The sequence below is a fragment of the Tenrec ecaudatus genome, chromosome 5 (genome assembly GCF_050624435.1).
Source record: "Tenrec ecaudatus isolate mTenEca1 chromosome 5, mTenEca1.hap1, whole genome shotgun sequence".
NCBI lineage: Eukaryota > Metazoa > Chordata > Mammalia > Afrosoricida > Tenrecidae > Tenrec > Tenrec ecaudatus.
In genome coordinates, this window is record NC_134534.1 from 142,470,085 (window position 1) to 142,492,681 (window position 22,597).

Genomic DNA, 22,597 nt, shown 5'->3' on the forward strand with positions numbered 1-22,597 from the left:
CTTTATAGCATGGATGTTATTTTTAGTCTTGATCTTTTTTTGCCGTGGTAAACAATGTGAGCTGGTCTCAGAGTTGTTCTCTGCTGCAGGTGATGCTTGAACTCCCAGCAACCTAATTTCAGGCGTCAGCTCTCTGCTACTATTATGAAAAACATCTATGAACCAAGGATCTTTCCAGGCAGTTGCCTTGTTCACTTTCTGGACATAGAACTGCCTCATGTTGTGAGAAAAACTTTTGTTTCCAGGTGAAATATGGTTGGCTAGATTTATTTTGCATTTTTAGTGAAGCTTGACTCTTCATCTGGCTTTGCGATTAATCTGCCATCAGAGAGCAGTGAACCTTTAATTAGAGCTTCTTCACCCACTCTCTTTCCCCCACATACTTTGCCACGTTTAATGTTCCAGTGGGCTTGATGCTCTGAAGGAGGATTAACCTATATGCTACATAAATTAGAGCCTTTGTGCTCCTTAGTGTAGAGAGAAGAAAAGTTACAGCGGTTGGGTATATCTGATTTTTTAGTTTTGTCTAACAAACATTTACCTCTTTTTCTTTGGGGGCACTTACCTTAAATCCTTGGAACCCACTGGAAGCGCTTACCTGGTGCTGGTCCTGAAAGACAAAGGCTGCTTTTAACACCATCTTTCCCTGATGCCACCTCGGGGTGCTCAGCAGTTTGAAAGCACTAATGGCTTGGTGGGAGAAAGACAGGGCTTTCTCTTCCTGTAAAGAGTTATGTCTCGGCTGCCCCACAGGGGCTATCCTACCCTGTCCTTCACGGTCCCTAGGAGTGGGAGTCCATTCAGTGGCAATGTGTTTGAATTTATTTTATTTTATCTGATATCAAGCTTGTGGTACTGAATGGCTGCCATAAACATTTTTTTAATGATACCTGAATATTGTCTTAATTTGGTCTTAATTTGACTATTCTTTTACTTAAACATATAATCACATCAAACTTCTATATTTTATGTACAGGTATCAACTTGTATGTGTGTAACTCTTATTTTTTTTAACTATTCTTTGTGAATTAGGTGAAGGGTTACAGAACAGATCAGTTTTCTATTCAACAAATTCATACACATTGTATTTCATGTCACTGATCGCAATCCTCACAATGAAATATCACTTATTCCATGCCATTGCCATTTCTCCCTCTCTTCTAGCATTTCCTGACCTCTGAACTCCGTTCCTGGGCAAATGCTGTCTTTTCTTATCTCAAATAGTTGATTATTATAAGGAGTACATGCTTCATCATTATTATTGTTCCTCTTATAGACTTGTCTATTTGGCTAGGATTTGAGCCGTGGGGGCGAGTTTAGGTCTAGACCAAAGGATGACAAAGTGCCATAGTCGCTAAGGTGTCACCAGTCTTTATCTGATCACTAATCTTTTATATAATTTTCAATTTTGTTCTCTATTTTTCTCCCTGTTTCTTCAAGACCTTGAAATGTTATCCTTTTCAGAGCAATTTGTACTGCTGGCTGGGCACTACCTAGTTCTAGGATTATGGTTGTGGAAGTTGTGGTTGTGATTATGGTTGATTATGGTTGTGACTATGGTTGTGGTTCACATGATTAGTTCATTGAACTGATTGCTCCCGTATATCTTCAATTTTCTTCACTCTTGTTTGGTCTGGATGGAGAGAGGCCAGTTATTACACCTTAGTTGACTGCTCACAAGCTTTTAAGACCCCGGATACTACTCATCAAGGTAGAACATTATCTTTGTGGACTACGTCATACGAATTGACCTAGTGTCCCCCGGAATATTGTCTTGAGGTCCCCGTATGTGTATAATTCTTATGCAAACACGAAATCAACACATTCATAAATTAAATGCCATCAAAATGACAAAGCCATATCAAATTACCAATGTTAATTTAACATAATGGAAGGTGTTGTTTTGTTTAAACAGAATTAGTCTCTGGAAATATCAATCTGAGATGTCTGCTATATCAAAGGTTCTGCTAAGCTTGTCACACTTGTGTTTGCCTGAGTTGTGTGATCTCTCAATTCCTGAAACACTTTCAACTTTTATTTAATAAGCCAGCCTCTTTTCATTTTGGCTCGCAACAATTAAAATGGTATTCCCTGATATCACCACAGAGATAAACACAAATGCTAACATAGGCAAAGAAATTTCGGGCAAGTATTCCTATTTTAAAAATATTTGTTATTAATTGGGAGTTAATACATATATAATTCCATAGTTCAATCGCATCCAGCAGAATTATATAATTGCAGTCATAATAAGTTTCAAAACATTCTTTTTCTTCCTGGACTCCTTGATATTGTCTCCGTTTAACTCCACTGCCACCCTGTGCCCCCCCCCCTCTGAAACCCTTATTCTACTTGCTCTCCTTATAGGTTCATCAATCCTGGGTTTCACATGACAAAAACACATAAAAACATCCCTATTTTAGGTGTCAAGTAGCTGAAATGTCTAGACTACATCTAAATGAGAATCATCTAAACCATATTTTTAAAATTCTTACCAAGAGCATCTACGTTCCCCAAGAACATGTCAAAGATGCCAGTTTGAGAAACTATCCTCCAGACTTCCCTTCTCTGTGGCTAGGAATGCTATTCTTATTCCTTTGGAAGGAAATGCCTCCTGTGCAAAGAGTGCTCACTTGGCTCATTCTTTTACTTCCTTCAGATCTTTGTTCGGCGTCATGGCCTAAAGCAGACTGCCCCTGCCCCGCAACCCTGCTCTGTACTTTGCCATGCTTTTCTCCAAAAGGCACTCATCATCATTTGACATGGTTGTTTGTTTGCATTTATATGTCTGCCTGTTGGAATGGAAGAGTTCTATTAGAGAATTGACTTCGATCTACTGACCATTCTATTCCTAATAGGGAGCCCTGGTACTGCAGTGGTTATGCATGGGCTGCTAACTGCAGCATCAGCAGCTCAAATCTACCAGTCATTCCTTAGGAGGAAGACAGGGTCTTCTACTCCTGTAGAGTTATAGTCTCGGAAATTCACAGTTGGTAGCTCTACCCTGTCCTTTAGCGTCATTGTGAGTTAGCATCTACTCGGAGTGCTTCTAATACCTCAGATAGTGACTGGTCACAGTAGGTGCTCAATAAAAATCTGTCGCACCAAGGAATGTCCAGCCTTACACTCCCATTCTCTTCTTGCTTGATCTCTAATTCCAATCTTCATTTTGGTAAGATTCAATTTAGAAACCATTCCCGCTAAGTCTGTCCCCACATTTTATTAGGACACCAAAAGTTTTTATTAGAACCAAAGTTACCTCCTGATACTATTTTTCTTCATTTAAAAAATCTCCCTCCACTTCCCTAGGCCCTGACCTCATTGAGGACAGTGCCTGCGTTTAAGTAACCTCTATAATCCTCACTGTACCTGATGGGATTGTAGAAATGCCATTACAAATGGGGATCACTTCCCTGAATCTGTAGAGTACTTGGTTTTAAGTATCATTCACTTCAGTTTCCACAATGTTCTGTACAGTGACAGGTACTTGGTGGGAGCTTTGTGGAAATTAATGAATAGTGGACGGTAAAGCTTTGGAGACTAAATATTCTATGAAAAACCTGATGTTATTATAATTCAACTTCATTTGACCAGGTTTGACTTTCTACCCCCAAGAACCACAAAAAAAACCCCAACAACCCAAACCTACACAAAACAGTAACAATAAAAATAACCAAAAAAAACCCACCAAACACTATAAGACAGCGTAAAACTGTCCTAAAGGGTTTATGGAAGCTTTATGGAAGCTGATTACCATGTCTTTCTTCTGCAGAACAGCTGGTCAGTTCCAACTGCTGACCGTTTGGTTGGTAGACAACCGCTTAACAACTGTGCCACCAAGCTGACAGGATTGCTGATCTCCATTGTGCACAGACCTCTAGTTAGATATCATAGTGGCTGCAGTGAGGAATGTGCTGCCATCGGATCACAATCTGATGGAGATGACAAAAAGAGAAAGACACAAAGATAAGGTTTTGTGGGTTTTTTTCATCTGTTCAGCTACTCATTTATTCTTTCATCAGATTTGGAGTACTAAGAACTTGCTACTAAAACACACAACCAAGCAAACACACACAAACAACCAAACAAATAAAAACAAGCTTGCTGGCATCAAGCCATTCCAATGTATGGGACTCCAGAGGTGAATTCCAACTGTACTTCTGGAAAGCTCCTGGAGCAGGAGGAAGAAGCAGGCCTGATGACGTAGTGCCTTCTGGAATAGAGCTGAAAGGGAACAGAAGTGGTAGCTAAACGTCAGTGTCACCAGACTCTTAAGTAGGAGCAGTAAGCAGGCAGGGGGGAGAGGAACAGAAGAGCACCCACTTGGGTTCCCTTGGAGGCACCACTACCCACTAAATTTATATTTTCACATTTTTAGAGGAAAAACAAAGGTCTTGGTGGTGGTGTGGCTGCTGTGCTCTGAGGCGAGCACTCTGGGATTAAGGCTGTTCGTGCCAGCCCTATTCCTTCGATCCTCCACTGTGGAAGCCCACACAGGGCTGCCAAACCTATTCTACCCACTGCTTTTAGGAAACCCCAGTCATAGAGTAAAGGGCCCAATGGCCCAATGCCACATGCCTGGAACCTCACAAAGCATAAGAAGGTTGCCCTTTTGAGTGGGCAGCCCAGCCCACCTTGCTGTGTTCACCAAGTAGCATCTGCAGGGATTGTATGGGGCGTGGAAGGGGCACAGCAGGCAGTCCAGACAAGAAGACTAGCCTTGTCAGAGGAACAGAGATGGCAACATATGGGCCAAACTTGGGGACCTGTTCAGAGAAATTAATGACTAACTAACAGGTTCATAAAGAACCTCTCAGAATAATCTTAATCATAATGATGAAATACACAAATATCTGTGGACCAGCTATCACAAAAGCAAAACATTTGTCCATTGAAAACTAAAGCTTGTTGCACTGAAAAGGTTAATTGTGAATGAAGAATCAGCTCAGATAATTCTTAGCCCATGTTACTATTAACATTTCCATCAATTAAAGATTTTATCATTAGCACTATATGTCAGCCTTTTCAAACAACTTTTCACATGGAATCACAGATATCATACCCTCTCTCCCCATCTCCCCAAAATGAGATAATTTGTTAGAAAAACATTACAAATTACATTCAGTTGACATCACTCAATTATAGTTACATTACTGAATTACACCTGTTCCTTCCAGAGCGGGGAATTTATTAGCACAGCCTCCATTAGAGGTAATGGGAAATGCGGTCCCACAGCTCTTTGTGTATTCTGTGGGGAATATTTTTCCTGATGGGACTGTACCTGAGACTTGACAAGATGAGCTGTGAGAAGAACTGCTTCTCCAAGTGCTGGGGAAAGACACACTCGTACTGTTTATGTGCTCGGGCTGCAACCTGAGGACCAAGCCAGCGGTGAGACCTGTTCAGACATGTCTTTCCCAGCCTCCAGGGACCGACCCTTTCCTCAGCCAGACCGACAATGAAGAGCCTCGCCATCCCCTGTGCTGAGTTACCTTCATTTTCATTGCTTGCCATTCTGCTCACTGTCTGCAGTCACCTCCGCTTATTGATTTGGGACCCGTGCCAGTTTCTAATTGTTTCCTTCAGATTGGGCGTGTGCTGGATTGCTGACTCCTGTCTCCTAATTTCTCTCCTCCGTATCTCACCCTTCCTTGCCCTCCCTCACTAATTTCTTGAGCAGCCAGAGAAGCGGTGGGTTCAGCCCATCCACTCATACCAGGGCCACAGAAGCTATGCTGTCTTTTTTTTTTTTTTGAAACTTAGAACTTTAGAAAGGATTACAACATTCCGTGCCCCTTTGGCCCCTTCCCACCTACCTCTCTCTTCCCAGGATACATTTTTCTGTGCGACTGTACTGCAGGTACCATCTGCGTTCTGAGGACTTTTCAAGAGGTCTTGTGGGCTGAAGGGTCTGTGTGTCACCTTATATTGGAGATCTCTTCATTGCTTATTTTTCAGTTTTCCAATGGCCACTCGCTTTTCAGGAAGGATTTGAAAGCGAGTCCTTCCCTGTGGAGGGTGGGAGGGAATCCTCTGGTGTCTTTATCCTCTCTCTGTCTCCACTATCATTCAGTGATCTCTTGGCAAGAAAATGTATTTCAGATTCTCACAGTTTCTCTGTAACATTAATCAAAACACGCAGGCAGGTATATCCTAAAGTAACACATATTTTCTGTAGTTTTTTTTAACCTGGTATACTGTATCTGGTACTTGGACACATATTTTTAGCACTGAAGAAAAAGCTCACAGTCATTCCAATTAGAAAAAAATACCGTCTTCTCAAGAGATGGTAGGAACTTAAACACAAACAGATAAACAGAAACAGTTGCTGTTGAGTTGATAGCGAGCCCTAGTGGTGCAGTGGTTAAGGTGGGCCATAGGAACCCACCAGCTATTCCAGAAGAGAAAGACGTGAAGACTATTGCCCTGGAAACCTATGGGTTTGACATTAACCCATGATGACCCCCATGTGTCACCGCAGAACTATACTATGATGATTTCTCAGTGGCTTGTTTTGGGAAGTAGATTTTCAAGTCTTTTCTAACTTGGCATCCGTGGGTGGACTTGAAGGTTCAAACTTATGTTTTGCAGCATATTTCATAACCATTTGTACCACTTAAGCATTCTGATGACACCTCGAACCTTAGTGTATAAACAGTGTTCTTTGGAAACATAGGCACAACAATCTTCCATAAAAGCCCTCTTCAAATGATAATCTTTTCCCTGATGCCTGTTCACAAATGAGTGGGCACCCCCTAAAAACCAGAGTGTTTGTTTTTCAAAGCTATGTATTTAAAGTTTTCTACAAAACAACCTTATCACATTCAAAGTATTCTCCATTACACTGACTACATTGTCAAATCTGTGATTCCATTCTTAGAGACATTTTCATACTCATCTGTTTTGATGGCTGATAGCACTCCCTTGTGTTTTTTTCTTCACCTTTTCTACGTTGTCAGATCATGTTCTTTCATATCCCTCTGCATTCATGGAAACAAAAAGTTGCATGGATTGAGGTCAGGTGATTAAGTTGTGTGGGCAAGAGGGGTATGCAGTTTTTGCCCAAAACTAGCACGCTGAGATGGCTGCGTGAGCAGGTGCATTTTCGGTGGTGGCAAAACCAGTCCCCCATATGCTACAAATGAGGCCCTTTTTGGTTGCACACTGTTACACAATCTTCAGGCCCTCTACATAGAAAGCTTGATTAACCATCTGATCTGATGGAAAGAACTCCAAATAATCTATCCCCCTCACAATTAAAAAACAAACAAACAAAGGAGCATTGTCTTGATCTTTGATTTCACCTGATGAGCTTTTTTTTTAGCAAGATGATGATGGCATCTTCCACTGACTTGATTGATGTTTGCTTTCTGGATCTTAAGATTGGCACCATGTCTCCTTATCAGTAATGACCTTAGAAAAAGTCTGGGTCACTTCAGAGTTGTTCTTTCAAAACACGGCATGTTTTTTTTTTAACAATTTATTAGGGGCTCATACAACTCTTATCACAGTTCATACATATACATACATCAATTGTATAAAGCACATCTGTAGTCTTTGCCCTAATCATTTTTTTCTCCTCTTTTCTTTTTTTACATTTTATTAGGGACTCATACAACTCTTATCACAATCCATACATATACATACATCAATTGTATAAAGCACATCCATACATTCCCTGCCCCAATCATTCTCAAGGCATTTGCTCTCCACTTAAGCCCCTTGCATCAGGTCCTCTTTTTTTTCCCCTCCCTCCCCTTTCCCCCCTCCCTCATGTGACCTTGGTAATTTATACATCGTTATTTTGTCATATCTTGCCCTATCCGGAGTCTCCCTTCCCCCCCTTCTCTGCTGTCCCTCTCCCAGGGAAGAGGTCACATGTGGATCCTTGTAATCAGTTCCCCCTTTCCAACCCACTCACCCTCCACTCTCCCAGCATTGCCCCTCACTCCCTTGGTCCTGAAGGTATCATCCACCCTGGATTCCCTGTACCTCCAGCCCTCATATGTACGGAACCCGGGGCACAAATTTTGCAGTGACCCTGCTCATTCCCAAATCTTTCTATTAAAATTCTCTGAACCAAGCACCAAGATCATCCAGATAACCCCCGTCTCTTCAATGGTCGCTTGTAGGTCTGTGCGCACGAGCGCACGCATTTTGTCAGCATTTCGTCCATTTGGGAAGTTGATGGATGTCCAGAATGAGGTTTATCATCACTCAAATATCACCTTTTTTGAAATGAGAAACCACTCATGTACTTGAGCGTTCCCCATAGACCTGTACTTCAAATCATTCTACTGGAGGCTCTTACCACTCATCACAATCCATCATCCATCCATTGTGTCAAGCACATATGTACCTATGTTGCCATCATCTTCAAAACATTTTGTTACTACTTGAGCCCTTGGTATCAGCTCACTTTCCCCATGAACCTTTGATAATTTATAAATTATTATGTTTTTCATGTCTTAAACTGTCTGATGTCTCCCTTCACCCACTTTTCTGTTGTTTGCCCCCCTGGGAAGAGGTTATGTGTTGAGTCTCCACTTTACCCTCCCCCTCATTCACATTGATATAATTTTTTGTTATGGGTCTTTGATACGTGATACCTGATCCCATTGACACCTCATGATGACACAGGCTGGTGTGCTTCTTCCATGTGGGCTTGGTTGCTTCTCAGCTAGATGGCTGCTTGTTTATCTTCAAGCCTTAAAGATGCTAGATGCTGTATCTTTTGATAGCTGGTCACTATTAGCTTTCTTCACCACATTTGCTTTTACACCCATTTTGTCTTCAGCAATCTTTAAAAATTTTTTTTAAATAAATAATTTTATTGGGGGCTCTTATAGCTCTTATGCCAATCCATACATCAGTTGTATCAAGCACATTTGTACATATGTTGCCATCATTATTTTCAAAACATTTTCTTCCAACTTAAGCTCTTGGTATCAGCTCCTCTTTCACCCTCTCCTCCCCTACCCTTGTGAACCCTTGATAATTTAGAAATTATTTTTAATTTCATATTTTACACTATCTGCTGTCTCCCTTTACCTTCGTTTCTGTTGTTCATCCCCATGGGGTTGGGGGGGGTTGTACTTTGGTCATTGCGATCAGTTCCCCTTTTCTCCCCCCACCTTCCCCCTACCCTCATGGCACCGCTACTCTCAGTATTGGTCCCCAGGGGTTTACTTATCTGCCCTGAACTCTGTTTGTTGAGAACTTTTATCTGTACCAATGTATATGCTCTGGTCTAGCCAGATTTGTAGGATAGAACTGGGGTCATATGAGTGGGGTTGCGGGCAGAAGCATGAAAGAACTAGAGGAATGTGTGTGTTTCGTCATTGCTGTACTGCACCCTGACTTGCTCATCCCTTCCTTATGACCCTTCTGTGAGGGGATGCCAAATTGTCTACAGATGAGCTTTGGGTCTCCATTTCCACCCACTTCATTCGCATCAAAATGATTGTTTGTTTTGGGTCTTCTGATGCCTGATACTGTCAATACCTTATGATAACATGTGTTGGTGTGCTTCCATGTGGGCTTTGTTGCTTCCCTGCCAGATGACTGCTTGTTTAACTTCAATCCTTTAAGACCCCAAACACTATATCTTGTAATATCTGAGCACCATCAGCTTTCTTCACCACATTTGCTTATGCATGCATTTTGTCTTCAGCAATCATGTTGGGAAGGTGAGCATCATAGAATGCTAGGTTATTAGAACAAAGTGTTCTTGCATTGAGGGAGGACTTGTGTAGAGGCCATATGTTCATCTGCTATCTTAATACATAACGTATATGTCCATAAACCTATATCCCTATCATTATATATTAATATATTTACATATGTATATGCCTGTTTGTACCTCTATAAATGTCCCCCTAGTTTTCCTCCTAGTTCTTTCCTCTATTTTCTTTAAAAAAATCATTTTATTAGGGGCTCATACAACTCATCATAATCCATACATACATCAATTGTGTAAAGCACATCTGTACATTCATTGTCCTCTTCATTCTCAAAACATTTGCTCTCTACTTAAGCCCCTGGCATCAGTTCCTCATTTTTTCCCCTCCCTCCCCGCTACTCCCTCCCTCATGAGCCCTCAATAATTTATAAATTATTATTTTGTCATATCTTGCCCTGTCCGATGTCTCCCTTCACCCCCTTTTCTGTTGTCCGTCCCCCAGGGAGGAGGTCACATGTAGATCCTTGTAATCGGTTCCCCCTTTTCAACCCACCCTCCCTCTACATTCCCAGTATCACCACTCTCACCACTGGTCCTGAAGGGATCGTCCACCCTGGATTCCCTGTGTTTCCAGTTCCTATCTGTTCCAGTGCACATCTTCTGGTCTAGCCCGACTTGCAAGCTAGGATTAGGACCATGATGGTGCAGGGAGGAGGGGAGCATCACAGAATGCCTAATGCTGTCCTTGTAATCTGTGTTCAACATCACAACAGTTTTTGTGATATTTTTTTCTGAGCAGGAAACAAAATTTCATAGCCACACACTGTTGTCCCAACTCTACTATCACAAAAAAATGAGGTTTGAGCAAAACTGGTTTAAGAAAACATTCACTGTGACCATAGAGAGCCTTCCCACTGGGTGCATGAACAGAGCAATACGCTTGATGCTCGCCTAGTGGGAAAATGCATACTCTGAAAGCTCCACCCAGCAGAACTTTTTCCCTTTTTTTTTTACTCCTTGTATTCTGTGACCAAATAAGCATAGAAATTAAGAATAAGGACTTGGGAACTTACATATAATTCAATAGAGTACATTTATGTGTCAAATTTAATAATTACACATTTAGACTTCCATTTTAAAATGCCCTTACCTTTCTTTCCTGTTTGTTAATAATTCATTTTAATTGTATTTCCTAAAGTTATTACCCTAAGATTGGGAGAAAGCATGATATTTCCTCAAAGATCATTTGCAAAACACTGGTGTAGTTAAGGTTAAAATCACAAGCATTGGTTTTTCATAGATAGCTGGTACTTGGATGAATATTTTTAGAGTGTACGTGTGAAGCTTGGATATGCTGGTTACTGGCTGTTGGACATGATCTCATTACCAATGGCCTTAAAGCTTCATATGCACCAGTCTTAGAAATATGGATATGATAGTGCAATCCTTGTCACAAGTGTTGTTAAGGTTGATTGAAGTATTACAGGTAAAAACTCCATGGCCACTGGATGCTAGGATACAGTTGGCATAGGCAGCCCTGGAAGAAACGGGAGTGCACTGCTCATTCTGTGTTAAGATTATCTGACTATCTATCTATCCATCTGTCTATCTATCTATCTATCATCTATGTCATAAGTTATTAAGTAGAATTTATATATTCTTTGATATTATCTAAAGAGTATTAGGAAATAAGATGCAAACCCTCTCAATAGCAGATTGCATATTTACACAGCTCACTCAGGACATGGACTTGGAGGAAAACTTTCTCAAAGATTACATCTCTTGTGCTCTGGAGGCCTATGGAATTACTGGGACTTGTGGGTAGCGAGCATCTCCATCAAGCAGATGTGCATCCTTACTCATCATTAGATGCAGTGTACCTTTCACCTTGCCTCATAAATTTTGACTCTACTTGGATAAAAATGCTCACTTGTAACTCCTTGATATATTCCCTCAAATTAGATTCTAGAATTGTATAGAAAGTTATTAGCCTCCCCCACCCAACAGATGCTTATTTTTCACATGGTATATTTCATTTTTTTACTTACCCTGTGCATGTTTATCACTTATCCATGGAACATCTATCAAAAATATTTGGAGGGCCTGCCATTTGCTCACCCAGTGGCAGCTGAATACAACTCCTAGAAAAATGTAGGGGTTTTAGTCTGTTAGACATGTGTACTAAAATGACCCAAGAACAACAGGCAGTTGATTACGTAAAGTCTACAAATGGAGTTCCTATAGCCATTTAAAAAATGTCATTTTCCTCCACACTATTTTTTTATTTCAAAAAATATTTATTGACCACTTACTATCTGTCACTTCCTGCTCTAGGTCTTAAGTCAGTGACCTAAAGGGCGAAATTCCAACTTTGTGAAAGTTAGTGGGTAGTTAGAGAGAGAAATAAACAGAACAGCGTCAAGTTGTGGCATAAAGCACCGTAAAGAAGAGTGAGCCAGGGTAGATGAAACGGGCTGGGTGGCAAGAAAACAATGGTCAGGCGAAGATGTCCACCACCTGCTCCCTGAAACTTGGAAACACAGGGGGCTCCAAAAGTGTGCAGGAAAAGTCCATTAACTTTTCTTTTCTTTTTTTTTTTTTGTGGAGTCTTTTCTCTCTTATTTTTTCTTTTTTACTTTTGGTTTGTCTCTTATTTTAATAGACATTTATTTCTACATTTTCTTGGACCAGAGCATTTGAGAACCAAGCATCCTGATGATACAGATCATGTTCTGTAACTTCCTTATTTTTCAAAAAACAGTTTTATTGGCATGCAGTTTACACATTATACAATCCAGTCATTCAATCATAGTAGGAAGAGTTGTGCAGTCATCACCACAATCAATTTCAGAACATTTTCTTTTTTCTTGCAGTTGTTGTTGTTAACTCACCACTTTCCCCATCCTCCCCTGCCATACTCCAGGGCAATTATCAATCCAGTTACTGTCTCTATAGATCTGCCAATCCTGGATTTCATGTACAGAGAAATAGATAAAAGAAAAACAAGAAACAAAAAACCGCCAACAATGACAAAAATAAAACAAAGAAAATCTTCAATCGGAATGAAAGAGAATTGGAACACATTTTAAAACAGTTCAAGAAGGAGATCAAATGATAAGGTGGTCCATTTTAACCTAGCTACAGCTGCCATAATTGACCTTGAAATGCTCTGTGTTCGAAAGCAAGGCTCTTTACATGCCTGGACTGTGGTCAGATGGGGTTCCTGGGAGGCTTAAACCATGTGCGGGCCTTTCAAATAGAATTTGGGATTCGACTGCTATCCATAATCTTCTGCAAACTAAGTGTACAGAATGTAAGCTTGGATACCATTCCATAGCTAGATTTGGATTTTATTATGTATACTCCTTGGATCACGCAGCTGGTCTGCTGCTTCTGTCTGGACTTATTGATGCTATTTTTAACATTTTAGTTCTGTCACAACATCTCCACATCTCATTCCTCACCTGCTCCATATCTAAGAACTTTTCATGTATGCCCCCCTTTTGCATTTTAATTTCCAAAACTGAGATCTATCTCAAAGTTGATTCAGAATTGTGGTTAGGCGCTGGTGTTAGGTGCCATTGATTTGATTTCAACACCGAGCAGCCTCAGCATAGCTGGACTGTCTCCCGTAGGGTTGTCCAAGCTGTAATGTTTGAGGCAGTAAGTCAACTGTCCGGATTTTTGCTGTGGTTGTTGCGTAGCCCCTGAGTGGGTTCCAACGACCAACCTTTTGGTGAGTAACTGAGCGTTTAATCCTCCAGTTGTTGCTAATTGGTTCGTTCAGTGAAAGTGCCAATCTCAGAATTCTCAGAATGGTGTTGGTGGCTTGGGAGAAAATTCCAGAAACTATATTGTAGTTCAGTTAGGAGAAATGCATGGCTTTATCTGCCATCTCGATCATTATCGCCCTCATTTTTGTCATAGAGTTCAGAAAAATGAAGCTTATTTTTTGCAGGTTCTCCCAAAATTCTGAGAACTAAAAATGATTTTAAGCCTTAAAGGTTTATTATATAATGGAAAATTTTAAAAATGCCTAAAAGTAGAGCTAATAGCATAATGTATGCTCATGTACTCATCACCCAGTATCAGTAGTTGCAACCATACAGTATTTGTCTCTGATAACTGATATTTTTGCTCAGCATTAGGTTTTCAAGGTTCTTCTATTATGGCGTGCATCAGCACATATCGCATTTTGTTTCTCCATTCAGATGTCAGTGGGCATTTTGCTTGTTTCCACCTTGTGGTGATCATGAAACGTGCTACAATGGACATTGTTGTACAAGTTTCTGTGTGCGTTTCTTCCTTCACTTCTAATGGGTATACACTTTTCCATATCCACTGTAGGATTTTATCTTCAAATATTTCTGTATTGACACAATCCAATGACCTTTCGTTCATTTTCATATTTCTGACAAGATGTTCCAGGTAGAACCTGTGCTTTTGTCCACTTAACTGACTGCATTAATTAATTACAGTGACAGCCACGATTTTAGCACAGAGTTAAAATAAAACCATAATACTGCTTAATCAAAATGGAAGCTAACTTCTGACTCACATATTAGTTTGGTGTTATTCCTCTTGCTGAAGAAGTTTTCCTCCAGGATGATTCAGGAATCTAAGCATTTACCATTTTGCTCTGTCTTCTTCCAGGTCTGCTGTGTTATCTGCATCCAGACAGTGGAAGGTAAGACAATATACCATTTTCTAAACATTTTGACCCAGAATCAGCACATGTTCTATTGGCTGAAGCTCAGTCATATGACCACATCAGTAGATACAAGTAGTCTCAACTCAAGAAAAATAATAAATGTCTGAGGGAAGGAATTTATCTAGCCCTTTGGTGAATCGTTTTCAGTTTCTCTGATGTTAAATGCTATACATTCAAGAAATGTATGAATATTTCTGTAATTAAATTTTTGTCATCATCACATTATAATTGTCTTTATTATATCTTCAAGCTTTTATTCCAGCTCATTAAATGTGTTTTACTGGTTCAAAAGAACTAATGTTTTCATGCAAAGGCATAAAAGGAGATAAGTGATCAATGACCCTTAGATGGAGTGGCTTTATTTCTTTTTTATATGATAATATCTTTCTACGCATTTCAGATTGGCGTTTCTATCTTTGTTAGGAGAAAAAATAGGTACCAGCAACTGTGAGTTTGTCAGATATCTGAAAAACTATAAATTATGCTAAGCATAAAAAAAGATTGATCACACATAGATAGAAGAAGGTACAGTCGTGTTGCTTGCTGGAGATCAGTTAAGAGACATCTTAATACAGACTCAATCCTCATCTCACGGGAGGGGAAGATTTAGGATGTTCCTTTGGTTCTTACATGAAGGTATTTAAGCTTGTTTTAGTAAATTATAAACCAATTTGTTGCATCCACTGAGCAAGACACACTCCAGGGTGGGTAAGAGAAGTCCTCAAGGTAGGGTAGTCCTAATTGCTGGCAAGGAGAGGAAGTCCGAATTGCTCTGTACTCTATCCCTGAGTTACTCACATGCTCCTTCCCCACTGAGCTACCAAGAGGCATTTGGACAAGGCTGGGCCCAAGACAGTGCTTTCTACTCCTCTAAAACGTTACAGGCTCAGAAAGCCACAGGGTCACTGTGAGGAGGCATCGAGGAGTCCGTGGCAGTGAGGAGAGGTACAGCTTCTTCCTTGAGGAGGAATCCTGTATAATCGCATCGCCATCTGCTTTCCTGGAAGACAGTTGAGCAGGAGAGGCATGCTGATGACGGTAATATCCATACCTCATGAATGAAATCTTACAGAGTAGTAACTGATACCACACACATCTCTACTACACCTGGCCCTCAGGCCACACTGGGTCTGCTGAACTTCTCTTTAAACCCCTTAACCGAGTGAAAGATCAACAACTAAAAAGATGCTCCAGTGATGCTTTATTTGAATCATATCAATATATTAACATGGAAGGTCTAAGGAAAGCAGGGGTCATGGCCTTATTGGTTTGTTATTTAACAAAGTAGAGAGTCTAACTCATAAGAATATACCTTTCCCCATGGGACTTGATAAACCGATGATCATTTTGAATGGACAAATAAAGTGGTAGTTTATAAACGTATCCATTTTTCTTAAATTGCTCTTTCTGCCAAATAAGATTTGCACTGACATTGCTGATCCTCAAGAGTACTTCCAGCCTAAGTTTACTTTTTAAAAAGGTGAAGAAAATCCCTGTGTGGGTGAAACTTGATTCTGGTAATGAGCTATGGTAAGTGCTGGCAGCCATTATGCCTCTGGGCTTTGTGAGTGGTGAGCGCTTTTGTGGTGATTCAATAAATGTTTGAGGTCATACAAAGAAATCTCTTAAGTTTTGCTTCTCTTGAGAAGTTTCTAATCCAAAACCTTTCCCGTAACATGACATTTTTGAAGAGTTCTTGCACTGATTCTTTATAATAAATATGAAGTATTGTTATTAAAGATGAAGAGCTATATGGCTAAGCACTTGGCTTCTAACTAAGGATTGGTGGTTTGAAGCCACTTCGCAGGAAGAAGATACTGTGTATACTCGTATCTAAGCCGAGTGTTTCAGCACATTTTTTAATGCAGTTTGTGGTAGAATTCGGTGGCTCAGCTGATGGGCGGGTCAGCTTATACTCGAGTGTATATGGTATGTAGATTCCAGCCTGTGAAGCCCTCTGGGGTACTCTGCTCTGTCCTGGAGAGTTGCTATGAATTGAAACTTGACACCTGAGTGTTCATGGGTTTACTCTTTAAGCAAGGGCTTACTGCGGACATTTAAGGGGAACAGTCAGGTTCTGATGCTCCACTCAGAGGATTGCAAATGACCTTTCTGCTCAAGGTGAAACAAAGCATTACTCACCAGGAGTCCCACTCCCAGACATGTCTTTCACTCCTCTCGTGCTCTGGTTTTCAGGGGAGCCTTTAGTTTGTTGGTGACACTCTCTCCTAAGGGCTATCGTGACACACAGTTGACAATCACTTCACACACATTTTAGGCTTCAGTCGGAGCCTCCCATACCTCGTCATAAGCACCTCTGAATTTATATCCTTGTTGCCGCACTAAACTCTAATTGTAAGCAGAATAAAGAACAAAAAAGGAAGTTATGCATGTACCACTTATTTTTATGTTGTATATGTAGTAAGCTTTGGGAAGCACTATGGTAATCACTGCCACACAAACTGGAATCTGAGACAGAGCGAGGTCAAGTAACATTCCCTCTTCTGGGCAGATCCTCGACTTAGAAGCCCGCTGACGCCGGACCTGATGAGGCCTCATAGTGCACTCTAAATGGTCAAAATGTTGTATAAACCAGGAGTCGGCACATTTTAGAGATGGGAGAGACAATTCCACAGCAATTTAAAAATTATTTGGGAACCATAGTGAATTTTTACAAGTGAAATCACCATTATCTGAATAATATACTTTTTTCCATTTTATTTCAGAACCACATGTACACACCAAATGAGCTGCATATGGCTTGAGCGTCATAGTTTGCTGACCCCTGGTATAGACTGCCCACCTATGTCTATCACCAGTCTGACTGTCTATTTATCTATAATCTACCTATGATGATTTGGGCGGTGATACCAATAAAATGTTCTTCTAAAGTAACAAGCCACCGAGAAAGCCCAGAATTCTCAGATAATTGATTTGTGTTCTCACTTTCAGCTAATGGACCCTCCATGGGCTGTGTGATTTATTGTGTGAACAGCTTTAAATCAATAATCAGAGTATATTAGAACCTGGGTTGACCTAATAAACTTCTCCATCTTACCCAACAAAATGCTCTTGTAGCTTTTGGGGCAAATGTCTTTCTTTCCTTGGTGTCTTTTAATATTTTTAATAATTTAACATGTATCTTTATAAAACAACAGGGAGAACCCATTGTTTTAACGTATTTTTTTTTAAGTCTATTGCACAAACCGTTCTACTCAAGGCAGCAATCTCAGCTCTCTTCACGCACATGGTTGCCTAGTCATTTGAGACCCAAGAAGAACTTCCGGAGCACCATTGGGCGGTCGCTTTTCCACAGCCATAAGGAAAATTAGATGCAGCTTTACATTTTGAGCATGATCACTGACCATTTACGTGATTTGTCTTTTCATATCAGTGAACCCTGATAGGTTCACACTGAATGACAATATTCCTATCATATTATAAATGCAATCCATGCCATTGTGTTGAGTTGGCAAGTGTTTTGTTTTATGGACACCCCGCAAACATACACAGAAATAGGAGGATAAGTCAGAAACTATGGCTACACATCATAGAAACCTTTATTAAATACAAATATCAAAATGTGAAACGATTCTTTCTTGATATCGCCTTTATCTAGGCCTATACATTCCTGAAAGTGGTGTTTCCGTCTCTCTAATTCTGAGCTCTCTGATTTACTCCACGTCAAATAGCGACTGCTTTGCATCCTTAAAGGACTCAAATCATGTGTCGTTTAAGTGTTTACACTTTGAGAACAAAAGAAAAAACAAGGGAAACAAGAGGGAAAAAATCAGGGATGTAGGGTGGGTCGGGGAAGATTCCCTCTAAAATTCTCTGCACCAGACCCTGCTTCCCTGGAAGAATGAGCAGGTGCGTTCTCATGACGCACAAAAGTTCCTCAGTGCTGCTTCCCTGGCTTTGTACACACTAACTCCATTCTCCATTAAAAACAAAAAGGACACGAACTTCTCAATAACTTTTTAAAAATTAATTAATTAATTAATTAATTAATTAATTAACATTTTATTAGGGGCTCATACAACTCTTATCACAATCCATACATATACATACATCAATTGTATAAAGCACATCCGTACATTCTTTGCCCTAATCATTTTCTTTTTTTTTTAAATCTTTTTATTGGGGCTCATAAGTCTCTTATCACAATCTGTACATACATCAAATGAGCAAAGCACCCTTATACATTCGTTGCACTCGTCACTCTCATAATTCACCTTCCACTTGGGTTCCTGGAATCAGCTCGGTTTCCCTTTTTTTCCCCCCATCCCCCTCCCTCCCCGATCCCACCCCTGGTCCCTTGATAGTTTATAAATAATTATTATATCTTATCTTACAGTCCCTGGCGTCTCCCCTCACCCGCCTCCCCCTTGACAATCTCCCAGAGAGGAGGTTACACATAGATCTCCGAGATCGGTTCTCCCTTTCTACATGCCCTTCCCTCCTGGTGTCGCCACTCCCACCGCTGGTGTTGAATGGTTCGTCTGTCCTAGATTCCCTGTGCCTCCAGGTCCCCACTGCACCGCTGTACATCCTCTGGTACAACCAGGTCCACAAGGCAAGGTGACCTCAATAACTTTTAATGGTCATCCTATGTCCTTTGAGGAAATCTATCACCATTTCCCTTTTGAACTGTCCTCTCCACCTTGAATTGAACTGGCCAAGCAGATTCCCTGGGAAGCCACTGGGAGGCGGTGCCAAGTGCATCATGGGAAGAACTTGTCTGCATCCATCCACTGAGTGTACGTTTCAATACGATTTGTTTGGAATAAACCCTTGGATGCTCGAACTGGACCCTGGGAGCAGTCCTTTATGAGTGACCCTCATATGTGTATATATGTGGTTAACCAATAAAAAGAACATCAAAGATTTGCACTGAAGACCTGGCTGGGATTTTATCTGGTATTCAAGAGTCAGAGGACTAAGACAGGAGGATCAATTGGAGCAAAAGAAGAAACTACCTTGCACATTTAATTTTGACTCGGAAGATATCAAACCATCATTATATTATATATATTTATATATATAAATGATCTCTTCCAGGATAATATTTGAGAAAGGAGATTGAAAAATGTTAGTTAGCTTATGTTATTTGTGAAATTTTAAACCCTTAGGAATAATTTTGTCAAAACCCTTTATTTTATAATTGAGGAAACTGAAGCCTGGCTAGCTTAAGTGATTTCTCACAAGATGAAGTTAATTAGTAGCTGACCTGGAATTAGAGCTCAGATTACCTGACTGACATACTGAAGTGCTATACCAATTAGAGTTCTTTGGTTTTAGGCAACAGAATGGATTCTGACTAAGTTGAACAAACGAGTGACATACGAGGGGGCTGGAAAGGTTCAGAGAAAAAAATTCCATTATCTTTTAATTCAGCTTTTTCCCAATAACTATTGTAGTTCTCTCATATGTGCATTTTGGATAGCTTACAAAACTATCGTGTCAATTTTGCTGTACTATTTTTGGGTTGTCTTAATGGACTAGCCCCATGTCCAGTGCTATTAGCCACTGGTGACTAATGGCTGGTCTATTGGCAGAAGCTCTAGATCAGGATGCTGTTCTTACTGTTCGCTGAGTTGAGTTGCTCTTTGATTTGTAGTTACCACATGCACAATGGAGTGAAATGCTGCCTGATTCTAAGTCCATTCCTATGATTGAGTGGGGAGCGGGTGGGTCTGGGTGGCACACTGTTATGAGCCATAAGGGTTTTCAATGGCTGAGTCTCAGAAATAGGTTACTAGACCTTTCTTTCTAGTTTCTCTTAGTCTAGAACAGTGGTTCTCAACCTTCCTAAGGCCACAACCCTTTAATACAGTTTCTCCTGTTGCGGTGACCCCCCAGACCATAAAATTATTTTCGTTGCTCCTTCTTAACTGTAATTTTGCTACTGTTAAGAATCGGGCCACCCCTGTGAAAGGGTAGTTCGACCCCCAAAGGGGTCGTGACTCACAGGTTTAGAACTGCTGGTCTAGAAGCTCTGCTGAAATCTGTTCATTGTCATAGCAACACCCAAGTCCCCCAAGTGACAGAGAGTGACAGTGCCTGAGGTCCACAGGCTGTGACTCAAGTCCCCATTCCCTGCATGACGGGGGAGAGGACAATTTGCAGAACTATCCCTGCCCTCCTAGCTTGGGAATAGGCAGACTTTTCAACAAGATCCATAGGGTCGTCTTCTCTGTGTGCTATGCAGTCTCTGTAGTAACTACTGTGCTTTCGTAGTGCCACACCCACCCCTCCCAGAGTCATAGAGAATATTTAAGAGAATGCAAGTGGCGGTGCTCCAACAAAACTTCGTGTCTTAAAATAGGAACAGGCCATGCTTGGCCTGTGGACCAGTGTCCTGACAAGCATCCCTTGTCCAACACCAGAAGTAGACACTTAACAAAAGCCATAAGTCCAGTCCAGTGCACAATGGCCCAATGTGACAGAATGGAACGGCCCCTAAAGGTTTTCCAGACTGTAAACCTCGAGAGGAGCAGGGAGCCCGGCCTTTCTCCCTTGGAACTACAGGGTGGGTTCAAAACTGCCAAATTGTTGGTTAGCTGAAGTTCTTAATCGTGACTCCTTACTCGCTCAATGCAATGGAGTCGATAGTGACTCTGAGCAACCCTATAAAACAGGGCTGAACTGCCCTGAGACTTTCCAGGCGTGGAACTCTTAAGGGGAGTAGAAAGCCCCGTCTTTCTCCCTAGGAGTGGTTGTTAACTGCCGACCTTGCAGTTAGCAGCCAAATGCATAGCCACTCCGCAAGGAGGTTCAAATGAAAAGGGTGACAGACACCTCTGTCCTGAAACACTGTGATCTGCGTGAGGACAGAGAACTGTAGCATTTAGCACTGGCCTTCACTATATGGAGTCTTCAGTCCATGTTTATTCAGGAAACGGAGTAATACAGAAACGGCACCATTTTCAGATTCCTGCCAATCACAGTGGCAAACTTGACTGCTAACGAGATGTCTCCTCTTATGTTTGGTATCTCAATAGTGCAATGATTCTCAGGTACATTGAAATGCTCCTCGATTCACTCACCTGCAGGGAGTATCAGAGCAGTTAGTTCCCAGTGACCCAATGTGCCTTGATTTATTGTTTATTTGATTTAATTTACTGAAGGTGACCTTACTTTGTTTTCCTGTCAGAACTGACTGGATCACAGTTAGCAGGAGTCCCCAGGGAATAAATTGCTGGCGACGGCTTTCATCACAGAATAGGATTGCCTGTTCAATATAACTTTCATGTGGCTATTTTAGTGAACATGCACCCTAAGGCTGGCGATGGCAGTTTTGTAGATAGGGTATAGTGACTCCAAGTTCTTAGAAGTACAGATGTACTACCTGCAGAATCATAGCATCTCAATTGTGGGTAAAGTGTGTCACTCTGCCTAGAAATTGTGGAAAATCAAACCTAAACCAGACCCCATACCTCCGATTCAAAGCTTCCACATTTAACTAGGATGATTACTTGAGCAGGTGAAATCGATACGTATGAGGTTACCAAGGAAGATAAGTATGAAACTATTTCACAGATTTCCATGTCTTCAAGAAATTTATGTACATTTATAACAGGTAATCAGCAAGTCTTGAGGATGAGACACTTAGGTGGAGTTCTACCTTAGGGGCAAATGGGCAACTCTGATTTGCATTTCTCAAGAGCTGTTCAGAATATTTGTAGCAAATATGACACCAGCTTCTGGATGACAACCTGAAAGACTTTGTGGCTCTGCATATTAATGGAGACTGAAAAGAAGTCTGACTTTAACCACGATATATTCTAATGCCTTCTGTGTGTGTGTTGTTAACCGGCTACTGGTGGTTATCAAAACTTCTCAACAGAACCATTTTGTCAGTGCAGACAATGCACCCAATTACAATTTGGAGTTTGTTGAGGGAAATAAAACAAGCATCAGCCAAAGAATTTGCCTTGCTAAATTGAAATTACTTTGAGATGCTGTATTAAGTTGGTTTCTGCGGAGAAGTAAAGTTGGTGAAATTTATTTATGCACATAGAGAGAGAGAAGGGTTTATATATATATCAAGGACATGGCTCATAATACATTTGCAGAAAGGGGAAACTTTGTAGAAAAGGGCAAATGTCCTCCAAGTTTGTGAGTCAGATGTTAGGTTGGAGGCTTGTCTTGATTCAGGTAGCTCAAAGGTCTGAAGAAGCAAAGATGGGCAGCAAGATGAC

At 40.8% G+C, this 22,597-nt stretch overlaps 1 protein-coding gene across 3 annotated transcripts in view; it reads left to right on the forward strand.

Moving 5' to 3' along the window:
- Positions 1 to 22,597, forward strand: part of FHIT (fragile histidine triad diadenosine triphosphatase) — a 1,786,389-nt gene that overhangs the window by 211,327 nt on the left and 1,552,465 nt on the right. For all 3 annotated transcript variants that reach the window (XM_075550745.1, XM_075550742.1, XM_075550743.1), the window contains exon 3: positions 14,336 to 14,369. The gene's annotated coding sequence lies outside the window, so the exon portion shown is untranslated. The remainder of the gene's footprint in view (positions 1 to 14,335; positions 14,370 to 22,597) is intronic.